We start from the raw sequence: 12,704 nt of genomic DNA on the forward strand, positions 1-12,704 counted from the left end.
TAAAAATAAAAGTACGTGTGTCAGTAGACTAGAAAATGTTTGGGTATCAACTGTTTTATAACCTAAAAAAAAAAACTTCAAAATGTTTTAAATTTCAAATAGCATCCTGGTTACGTGGGTTTATGTGTTGTTATAAAACGGGTAACGTTGCAGTATGTTTTGTCTCTTAGACACGTTTATAATCAAGGTAGATATTTAGGCTTCATCAAATTTTGACAGACTAAATGATTTACTGATTCTCTTACTGAGATAATTTATTGTTTTTGCAAACCATTACATGCTTATTGTAAGAAATTAAAACAATTCAGAAAATTCAAATGAAGAGGGAAAAATTGTACCATCCAGAGAGTTTTCTAAACGTCTCTGTGGATAGACTATTTTATGTTAATATTTTTGCACACTAATAATATTGAAATCGATTTCCTTGTTTAAAAAAACAATATCCTGACTTTTTGCTCCATATACCAAGAAATATGTTACCTGTTGGGAAAGAACACCTGCTTCTCCTACTCTCTTCTTTCCTTAAATTCCTTAAGATCAGGAACAGCTTTTACAAGGGAAGTGAAATTACCCAATCAAAAGGTGTTGAAAGAGCATTTAACGTGTGCCTGCCCTTTGGTGACCGTGACAGTGACAGCTTAGTCCGTGGGTCCCTCCACTTGTCAGGAAGGCAAGTTCCTCAAAGGGCACCAGCTTTGCTCTGTCTTCCTGTCTTCCTTCTGTTCCAGGATCCGTCCCCAGCGAATCCCTGTAGACCTGTAGCTCCGTGTAAACAGCAAGCAGAACCTGAAGGTGTGCAGGATGTGGGTTTACCCACCTCTGATCGCAGTTGTGATCAAATGGAGCTGGTCACAACCAGCGAGAAGAGGAGAAGGCAGATCCAAATCTCTCTTTTGATTTGAGAGAAATCAGAGGCTTCATTCCTTAGCTCTCTTATAATTTGTACTGATTCTCTGGTTTCCAGAAGCTGGGGAGCCACTATGTCTGTGGAGCCGTTTGCTTACTTATCCAAGCCCCGGAGGAGGAGGCTGAGGCTGGGCAGGCTGGTGATAGTGTAGCTGCAGCAAAACCGACATGCTACCAAGCGTCATTGAAATGAGGTTGCGGGTGGCTGGAGGAGGAGGCCTGTATGTGTCAGATTTACTAGAAATAGAAAAAGGAAATCTCTAACAAAGCATTAAATTATTACATGTTCCAAAAATATTTGTGCTAAGCCTCAGGGGTTTTTTGGTTTTCTTTTTTGTGGAATGACTATTGGAATTCCAGCTTTTCTCAGTGGTTGGCACAATTTTAATTATAGCAGGACAGATGCTAGCCTCGTCTGCATTTCTGTGCCCTCTCCTTTTGATTTATACATTCACTCACACATTCATTAACTTTTTTTTTTTAATAAATTTATTTTATTTATTTATTTTTGGCTGCATTGGGTCTTCGTTGCTGCACTCGGGCCCTCTCCAGTTGCTGTGAGCGGGGGGTTGCAGAGCACGGACTCTAGGCGCACGGGCCTCAGCAGTTGTCGCACACGGGCTCAGTAGTTGTGGCTCGCGGGCTCTAGAGCACAGGCTCAGTAGTTGTGGCTCATGGACATAGTTGCTCCGCGGCACATGGGATCTTCCTGGACCAGGCCTCGAACCCGCATCCCCTGCATTGGCAGGCGGATTCTTAACCACTGTGCCACCAGGGAAGCCCTCATTAACTTTTCAAAGTAAATTTTTATAGAGCACATACCAAATGCAATGTGCCATATTGAGTTTTTTTTGGTTTTTTTTGTTTTAATTTTTATTTATTATTTATTTATTTTATTTTTATTTATGGCCGTGTTGGGTCTTCGTCTCTGTGCGAGGGCTTTCTCTAGTTGCAGCAAGTGGGGGCCACTCTTCATCGCGGTGCGCGGGCCTCTCACTATCGTGGCCTCTCTTGTTGCAGAGCACAGGCTCCAGACGGGCAGGTTCAGCAATTGTGGCTCACGGGCCTAGTCGCTCCGCGGCATGTGGGATCTTCCCAGACCAGGGCTCGAACCCGTGTCCCCTGCATTGGCAGGCAGATTCTCAACCACTGCGCCACCAGGGAAGCCCCATATTAAGTTTTTCCAAACAGTTTTCTTGAGGATTTAGAGGTGTTCTGTGATAAAGAATGGAGAAAAGTCTTGATATTATGCTACAGTGACGGGGGTGGGGAAAAAAGCTGCCTGGGTCAAGTTAGATGATCATTCTGATAAGCTTTTTCTCTGAAAACTGTTCAACTGAGGTGCCCAAAGTTATATAAGGATATTGGGTAGAAAACATGTTTAAGGTCTTCACAATTGAGATCCTTAAACCATCTGTAACTTAGAATATTTTTACTTAAAACGGTGTTCGCTGTGGCTGGTTTCCAGGGGACTGTGCCCATGGTGTTCCAGAACCTCCTGTCTGATGTAATAATACACTAAGAGGTCGCTGCATCCTGAGTCCACACGGCAGGGACACCAGGACCACAAACTCGCCAGTCATGGCTTCTGTGGATGGTGGAGCTCTCTCTGGCCTGATCCAGTGACAGTGAAGTCCCTGCCTGGAGCTGGGACCCCAGCTACAGGCATCCTGGCCTTGGGCCATGGAGGTACATCTCTGGTTGGAGTGTGTCCCAAACACCATTTTTCATTTTTCTTTAATTTACTTCTGCAGGGGGTCCCAAGAACTCACTCCAGTTGCTTTTTTCCCCTTGTCTGTTTACAAATGCTCCAGACCCAGGTTCCTGCTTGTCCTTGACCAACTACAAAATTGAAAAGACTTAGTTTCTCCCAACACTCCAGTCAGTCAGCTGCATTCCCAGCAACCCCAGGGGGCTTCCTTTACATCAAAGACACGGACCAGAGACTCCTAACTCTGCTCCCCTCTCCTCCATTTGATCCTGACGTGACAGACAGAAGGGCACAGATGCTTTCAGGCTCGAATTGTACAGAGAGCTGGACCGTCTCCTGCCTTTCCAGGGAAGAACTGGATGCCACAAACTGCTGGTGGTTTTTTCCCAGGAAACGGGTAGGGGGCTCAGGAGAACAGAGCTGGGCCCGGGGAGCAGCTGTGGGCTCCCCGCAAAGGCAGCCCCCTTCTGCTGAGGACCCTTTCCTGGGTGAGTCGGGAGTGGACATTGCATGTGGTGGGGATCCTAGCCTGGGGGTGGCGCAAGGTTCTTGTTGCCCTATGGTTGGGCAGACCAGCGTGTATCTGTGGCGAAAGCTCTTAAATACGTGGATCATCTGATGACAAAGGAATTTATACATTTCTTAAAACAGGCTTTTTCTGGATTTTGGCCAAGTTTTTTGTTAGAATGCAAATCCAGTCTAACATGGTTCCGTTCGGATAGGACCTAAGAAACATCTTCATGGAATTTGCTGAATATTTTGGACCCTGCTTTGCTGCCTTCTCCCCTAAAATTCCCTCCTCATCTCTTACATCAACTCTTTCCCCCACTTACCTTCATCTCTCTGTTCACCCTTCCTGTCTCCTCCCTCCCCGCCCCCCCTTAACCTTCTCCCCTCCCCTCTCACTCCCCTCCCCCACCCTCCTACCCACCCCCTCCTTCCCCTCCTCACCTGTATTTCTAAGTGTTACCCACCCCACCATCTCTTCCTCGCCCTCTTGTTTCCCAGAGGTGGTATTTGGTATTTACCTTAATAGACTAATTGCTTTAATTTGTCCATTTCTCCTCAGTGAAGACTCGTGTCAGTGTTTCACGGAGGGACCCCCTTGTTTATTTAGGGAATATGAATTTGAACTGGGACACTCACCTCACGTGAATATAAACTCACTAGTTTTAACAGAAAACATATGTAAATTTTCACACAATACAGGAATCTAGCTACTGAAAACTGTCAATGTGTACAGTGTCTAGAAGTTTCATTCCTGGAATTCTCACTAATCCCCCATTCTTTCCCCAAAGGAACAACTGGAAAGTTTTTATTCTCTTAAACCACATGGACATAACCAAATATGTGTGTATACCTGGCTGCCACACGTGATGTCATGCTCACTTCCGTGTACTATTGTTGATGCTCTTCAGTGGCTGGTGGGCCTTTGTGGGTGGTCAGTATTAGTAAGTGACTGACTGGCAGGATTGGTACATACATACAGGTTCATAGTGATGCTGGGCCTGTGTAAGGGGCTTGTCAGCTCCCAGGCTTTGCTCTAAGGAGCACGGATATGAAGCAGACAGGTAGGTGGTTCTTCCCCATTCCAGACTACTGAGTAGGTGAAGGAATTTAACTCACTTCCTCCAGGGCAAAGCTGACTTCCTTACTCTCATCCTACCCACGTGGTTGGAGATGGCCCAGAGTGCCCTGTGCTTGATCTCTATGCCTCTGACGTCCTTACATCCATACTAGACTTTGTTTTTTAAAGTATTCTATCTCTTTACTTGTTAGATTTTCTATTTCTTCTTGAATCAGTTTCTGTAGTTCATCGTTTTCTAGGAATTTGAACATTGCATCTAGGTTATCTAATTAGTTGAAGAGCATACAATTGTTCATAGTATTTCCTTGTATTCCCTATAATTTTTCTAAGGTCAGTAACAATGTCCTCACTTTCATTTCTGATATTAGTTATTTACATCTTTCTCTTATTTTTCTTCTCTTGATCTTTTTCAAAGAACAAACTTTGGGGTTCACTGATTCTGTTGTTTTCTATTCTCTCATTTTTCTCCACTCTAATCCTTATTTCCTTCCTTCTGCTAACTTTGAGTGTACTTTTTTTTTTTTTTTTTTTTTTTTTTAAATGTATGGCTGTGTTGGGTCTCCGTTTCTGTGCGAGGGCTCTCCCTAGTTGTGGCAAGCGGGAGCCACTCTTCATCGCAGTGCACGGGCTTCTCACTATCGCGGCCTCTCTTGTTGCGGAGCACAGGCTCCAGACGCGCAGGCTCAGTAATTGCGGCTCATGGGCCCAGCTGCTCCGCGGCATGTGGGATCTTCCCAGACCAGGGCTTGAACCCGTGTCCCCTGCACTGGCAGGCAGATTCTCAACCGATGCGCCACCAGGGAAGCCCACTTTGAGTGTACTTTTAACTTTCCTTTTCTAGTTTCTTAAGGTGGAAGTTTGTTACTGATGAGATCTTTTTAAATTTAGGCGTTTATAGCTGTAAATTTTCCCTGAACACTACTTTCACAGTTTCCCATATCTCTCGATATGTTGTTTTCATTTTCATTCATCTCGAAGTACTTTCTAATTTCCTTTGTGATTTCTTCTTTGAACCATTGGTTATATAAGAGGGTGTTATTTAAATTTCCACAGGTTTGTGAACATGGATTCTGCTGCTGCCGTATAGTGTGCTCTGTAGAGCTACACGGTCTGTTAGGTCTGGTTGGATTAGAGTGGTATTCAGTTCCTGTTTCCTTGCTGAGCTGATAATTGTTTTGGCCACTCTTGAAAGTAGAGTATTGAAGTCTCCAATGACTATTGTTGAGTTTATTTCTCCCTTCTGTCCTGTCAGTTTTGCTTTGTGTATTTTGAGGCTCTGTGGTTAGGTGCGAATTATGCTTACAGAAAGAGCTGTTTGGGGCAAGTTAGTGAATCCCTTTAATTTTCTCTAAACTCTTTATTGAAAATGGCAACAATGATATAAATTTAAAACTCAGGAATATTGGGTAGAAACAAATCCTCAATGGTGGCACACCTAACCTGAATTACTCCTGGTTCCTTTGTGAGATGGTCTTGTCTTGGAAATTGCATTGGTGGTGGTTAGTTGCCACAGAAGCCCAGAGATGCCGCCTTGCTGACTTATTAATGGTCCAAAGTGTCCTTCCATGAGGTCCATGCGTTCTGTGTTTCAGACAACTTGAATATAAGGAGCACACACAGCTCAAAGTGAGGGCTGCCTCTGGGGAGGGCAGTGCGAGTTTTTCCAGCTGTAATTCTGTAACGTTGATCCCCTCAACTTGCAACAAGTGTCCAGAGTCGAAAGTCCTGTCTCCCCTCCTAGAGTAAATTGCCAGAAGCATTACTTTGTTCCCCCCGAGACATCTCTTTAGTAGGTACTACTTAGTACCTTTATTAGTACTAAGAACTTGCTTCCCAGAATTTACGTTGGGGAGGGCTATAAAATAGGGAACCTAACTTACATTTTCCAAAAGAGAGGTATAGCTTATAACAATACTTTAAAAGTGCTTCCTTTTAAACTAGAAAACTCACAAATATGTGGAGACATGCTACTGAACATGCTACTTAAACAACCAATGGGTCAATGAAGAAATCAAAAGCAAAATAAAATACCTTGAGACAAACTAAAGTGGACATACAAGGTACAAAAACTTAAGGGATCAGCAAAAGCAATTCTAAGAGAGTTCATAGCAATAAATGCCTACCTCAAGAAACAAGAAAAATCTCAACCTTTATACCTCAAGGAACTAGAAAAAGAACAAACTAAGCCCAAAGTTAGTAGAAGAAAGAGAATAACAAAGATAATAGAAAAGTTCAATGAAACTAAGAACTGGTTCATTGAAAAGATAAACAAGACTGACAAACCTTTAGCTAGACTCACCAAGAAAAAAGAGGGCTCAAATCAGAAATAAAAGGTGTTAAACTGAAACTACAGAAATACAAAGGCTAATAAGAGACTACTATGAACAATTATACACCAACAAATTGGACACCCTAGAAGAAACAGACAAATTCCTAGAAACAGACAGACTTCCAAGACTAAATCATGAAGATATAGAAAATCTGAACAGATTACTAGTAAAGAAATTGAATCAGTAGGCAAAAACATCCCAAGAAAAGTTCAGTACCAGATGGCGTCACTGAATTCTCTCAAATATTCAAAGATAATTTAATACCTATGCTCTCAAACTCTTCCAAAAATTGAAGAGGAATAAATGCTTCCAAACTCATTTTGAGACCAATACTACCCTGATATCAAAACCAGACAAAGACATTACAGAAAAAGAAAATTACAGGCCAATATTCCTGAAGGACATGGATGCAAAAATCCTCGAAATATTAACAAACCAAACAAAACAGTACATTAAAAGGGTCATACACCATGATCGAGTGGGATTTTTTTCCAGTGACTCAAGGATGGTTCAACATGTGCAAATTAGTCAGTGTGATACACCACATTAGCAAAATGAAGGATAAAAATCATATGAGCATCTCAATAGTTGCAGAAAAAGCATTTGACAAATTCATCTTTTTTGATTAAAAACTCCACTAAGTGGGTAGAGAGGAAACATACCTCAACATAATAAAGGTCATATATGAGAAGCCCACAGCTAATATCATACTTGATGGTGAAAAGCTGAAAGATTTTCCTCTAAGATCAGAAACAAGACAAGAATGCCCACTCCTGCCACTTTTATTCAACATAGTATTGGAAGTCCTAGCCAGAGCAATTAGGCAAGAAAAAAATAAGAGGCATCCAAATTTGAAAATAAGTAAAACTCACTATTTGCAGGTGACAAGATATTATATGTAGAAAACCCTAAAAACGCCACCAAAAACTGTTAGAACAAATAAATGAATTCAGTAAAGTTGCAGGGTACCAAGCAATATATAGAAATCTGTTGCATTTCTGTATACTAGTAACAAACTATCAAAGAAATTAAAAATCCTATTTACAATTGTGTAAAAAAGTATTAAATACCTAGGAATAAATTTAACCAAGATAGTGAACAAACTGTATACTGAAAACTATAAGACATTGATGAAAGAAGTTGAAGACACAAATAGAAAAATATTCCATACTCATGGACTGGAAGAATTAATATTCTTAAAATGGCCATACTATCCAAAGCAATATACAGATTAAATGCAATTTCTATCAAAATTCCAATGGCATTTTTCACAGAAATAGAACAAACAATCATAAAATCTATATGGAACCACAAAAGACCCTGAATAGCCAAAGCAATATTGAGAAAAAAGAACAAAGCCAGAGGTATCACGTTCTGTAATTTCTGACTATGTTACAAAGCCACAGTAATCAAAACAGTATGGTACTGGCATAAAGCCAGACACAGATCAATGGAACAGAATAGAGAGTTCAAAAATAAACCCACACATATATGGTCAACTAATTTACAACAAAGGAGCCAAGAATATACAATGGGAAAAGAGAGTCTCTTTAATAAATGGTATTGGGAAAGCTGAACAGCCACGTGTAAAATAAACTGGACCACTGTCTTACACCATACACAAAAAGTAACTCAGAATGGATTAAAGACTTGAATGTAAGACCTGAAACCATAAAACTCCTAGAAGAAAACATAGGCAGTAAGCTCTGTGACATTGGTCTTGGCAGTGATTTTTTGGATTTGACACTGAAAGCATAGTCAACAAAAGCAAAAATAAATGAGTCTCCATCAAACTGAAATGTTTCCTTTGCTGTGCACAGAAGCTATCAATAAAACGAAAAGGCAACCAACTGAATAGGATAAAATATTTGCAAATCCTATCTAATAAGGGGTTAATATCCAAAATACATAAAGAACTCACATAACTCAATAGCAAAACACCAATCTGATTAAAAAATGGGCAAAGGATCTGAATAGACATTTTTCCAAAGAAGACATACAGGTACATGAAGAGATAATGGCTCAATATCACTAATCATCAAGGAAATGCAAATCAAAACCACAATGAGATATCACCTCACAACTGTTAGAATGGTTATTATCAAAATGACAAGAAATAACAAGTGTTGGTGAGGATGTGGAAAAAAGGGAACCCTTGTGCACTGTTGGTGGGAATGTAAATTGGCACAGCCACTATGGAAAAATAGTATGGAGGTTCCTCAAAAAATTAAAAACAGAACTATATACGATCCAGCAATTCCATGTCTGGGTATTTATCCAAAAAAAAACTGAAAGTACTAACATAAAGATATATGCAACACCCCATAGTCATTGCAGCATTGTTTACCAAGGTATGGAATCAACCTAAGTGTATATCAACAAATGAACAAAGAAGATGTGTGTGTGTGTGTGTGTATATATATATATATATATATACACACATACATGCAATGGAATATTTTTCAGTTGGAAAAAGAAGGAAAGCTTGCCATTTGTTACAACATGGATGGATCTCGAGGGCATTATGCTAAGTGAAATATCAGAAAAAGAAAAATACTGTGTTATCTCACATATATGTGGAATCTAAAAGAAAAAAAAAACCAAAAACATTTTAGATATAGAGAACAAATTGGTGGTTGCCAGAGGCCAGGTGGTGGGCAAAATGGGTGAAGGTGGTCAAAAGGTACAAACTTCCAGTTATAAAATAAGTCCTGGGGATGTGATGTACAGCATGGTGACTATAGTTAGTAACACTGTATTGTAGATTTAAAGTTGCTAAGAGGGTAAATCCTTTTTTTTTTTTTTTAATAAATTTATTTATTTATTTATTTATTTATTTATTTATTTATTTATTTATGGCCGTGTTGGGTCTTCGTTTCTGTGCGAGGGCTTTCTCTAGTTGTGGCAAGTGGGGGCCACTCTTCATCGCGGTGCGTGGGCCTCTCACTGTCACGGCCTCTCGTTGTGGAGGACAGGCTCCAGACGCGCAGGCTAAGTAGTTGTGGCTCACGGGCCCAGTTGCTCCGCGGCATGTGGGATCTTCCCAGACCAGGGCTCGAACCCGTGTCCCCTGCATTGGCAGGCAGATTCTCAACCACTGCGCCACCAGGGAAGCCCTAAGAGGGTAAATCTTAAAAGTTATCATCATAATAAAAAATTTTGTAACTATGGTGACAAATGTTAACTAGACTTATTGTGGTGATCATTTCACAATATATACAAGTATCAAATCATGTTTTACACCCAAAACTAATATAACATATGTCAATTATACTTCAAAAAAAACTTTCCTTTTGCTCCCGCTTTGAAATGCAGTATTTCTCATAAACCCAACATCTGCATGTATAAGAATCTGTCTTAATTATTATAGCTCTATAGTATGTTTTTGAAATATCTTAGAGGAAGTCTCCCATCATTTATCAAAATTCTTTGCTTTTCCCCAAAATTTGCACTTCTAGCTGAAACTTGGAATCTATGATGGTCCACTAAAAATTTTATTAAATTATTTTTACTTTATTGTATTTATAGATCAAGGGAGGAATAGACACCTCTAAAATATTGTCTTTTCCAGAATTCATATTTGTGTCTTTTCAATTATATGTTCCTTTTAAAATATCCTCAGTAAAATCTTAGTGTTCTTCTTTTAAACCTTAGACATTTCTTCATAGGTTAATGGTAGGTAAAGTGTTTCTTGATATCAAAATGATGTTATCTTTAATATTTTCTCATTGGATTTTGCAGATATATAAGAACTTTTGTGTTTCTCATATGGTTTTACTAAAAACCTCTTTTTAAAGATTTAAGACTTTTTTTTAGAGCAGTTTTAGGTTTGCAGAAAATTGTGGCAGAGAGTTCTCGTAGATAATTTCCTCTAGTTTAACGTCTATGAATGTGGCACATTTGTTATACTGGAACCACTGTTAAGTCATTACTAACTGAAGTCCGTAGTTTACATTAGGGTTCACTTTGTGTTGTACGTTCTATGGGTTTTGACAAATGCATAACGTCACATATCCATCCCAGAACCAGACAGGGTAGTTTCACTGCCCTGAAAATCCCATGTGCTCCACCTCCTCAGTCCTTCCCTTCTTCCTGCTGAACGCCTGGCGACCACTGATCTTTTTATGGTTTCCATAATTTTGCCTTTTCCAGAATGTCATACAGTTGGAATCATACATTATATAGCCTTTTCAGACTGGCTTCTTTTTAAAAATTTTTTAATTGAAGTAAATGTACAATATTATGCTACAGGTACAATATAGTGATTCACAATTTTTAAAAGTTATACTCCATTTATCGTTAATAAAACATTTGCTATATTCCCTGCATTGTATAGTATATCCCTGTAGCTTATTTTATATACATAGTAGTTTGTACTTCTTAATCCCCTAACCCTGTCTAGCCCCTCCCCCCTTCCCTCTCCCAACTGGTAACCACTAGTTTGTTCTCTATATCTGAGTCTGCTGCTGCTTTTTAAAAAATTTTTTTAATTAATTAATTATTTATTTTACTTTTGGCTGCATTGGGTCTTCGTTGCTGCACGCAGGCTTTCTGTAGTTGCGGCGAGTGGGGGCTACTCTTCATTGCGGTGCATGGGCTTCTCATAGCGGTGGCTTCTCTTTGTTGCAGAGCATGGGGTCTAGGCACGCGGGCTTCAGTAGTTGTGGCACGCGGGCTCAGTAGTTGTGGCACACAGGCTTAGTTGCTCTGCGGCATGTGGAATCTTCCCGGACCAGGGATTGAACCCATGTCCCCTGCATTGGCAGGTGGATTCTTAACCACTGCACCACCAGGGAAGTCCCTGCTTTTTAAAAATATTACTAGTTTGTTGTATTTTTTTAGTCCACATATAAGTGATATCATACAGTATTTGCCTTTCTCTGACTTATTTCACTTAGCATAATGCCCTCCAAGTACACTCATGTTGCTGAAAATGGCAAAATTTCATTTTTTATGGCTTAGTATTCCATTGTGTGTGTGTGTGTGTATACACCATATCTTCTTTATCCATTTGTCTGTTGTTGGACACTTAGGTTACTTCCATATCTTGGCAATTGTAAATAATACTGCTATGAACATTGGGGTGCAAGTATCTTTTTGAATGAGTGTTTTTGCTTTTTGCAGATATATACCTAGGAGTGGAATTCCTGGGTCATATGGTAGTTCTATTTCTAGATTTTTGAGGAACCTCCATACTGTTTTCCACAGCGGCTGTACCAATTTACATTCCCACCAACAGTGTATGAAGGTTCGCTTTTCTCCACATCCTTGCCAATATTTGTTATTTGTGTTCTTTTTGATGATAGCCATTCTGACAGGTGTGAGGTGACATCTCATTGTGGTTTTGATTTGCATTTCCCCTATGATTAGCAATGTTGAGCATCTTTTCATGTGCCTGTTGGCCATCTGCATTTCCTCTTTGGAAAAATGTCTATTCAGTTCTTCTGCCCACTTTTAAAGTCTTTTTTTTTTTAATTAATTAATTTATTTATTTATGGCTGTGTTGGGTCTTCGTATCTGTGCGAGGGCTCTGTCTAGTTGTGGCAAGCGGGGGCCACTCTTCATCGCGGTGCGCGGGCCTTTCACTGTCGTGGCCTCTCTTGTTGCGGAGCACAGGCTCCAGACGCGCAGGCTCAGCAGTTGTGGCTCACGGGCCCAGTTGCTCCGCGGCGTGTGGGATCTTCCCAGACCAGGGCTCAAACCCGTGTCTCCTGCATTAGCAGGCAGATTCTCAACCACTGCGCCACCAGGGAAGCCCTAGCTTGTATCTCTTAATCCTCACCCCTAACTTGCCCCTCACCTTCCCTCTCCCCTCTGGTAACCATTAGCTTGTTTTCTGTATCTTTTTTTTTTTTTGTATCTTTGAGTCTGTTTCTATTTTGCTATGTACATTCATTTGTATTTTTTATATTCCATATATGCAGTATTTGTCTTTCTCTGTCTGACTTACTTCAGTAGGCATAATATTCTCTAGGTCCAACCATGTTGCTGCAAATGGCAGAAGTTCGTTCTTTTTTATTGCTGAGTAATATTTCATTGTGTATATATACCACATCTTCTTTATCTATTTTTCTGTTGATGGCCTCTTGGGTTGCTTTCATATCTTGGCTATTAGACTGGCTTCTTTCACTTAACAATATGCATTTAAGCCTCAAAGTGTTTTTCAAAA

This window comes from Eschrichtius robustus, chromosome 16 (genome assembly GCF_028021215.1).
Source record: "Eschrichtius robustus isolate mEscRob2 chromosome 16, mEscRob2.pri, whole genome shotgun sequence".
Lineage (NCBI taxonomy): Eukaryota > Metazoa > Chordata > Mammalia > Artiodactyla > Eschrichtiidae > Eschrichtius > Eschrichtius robustus.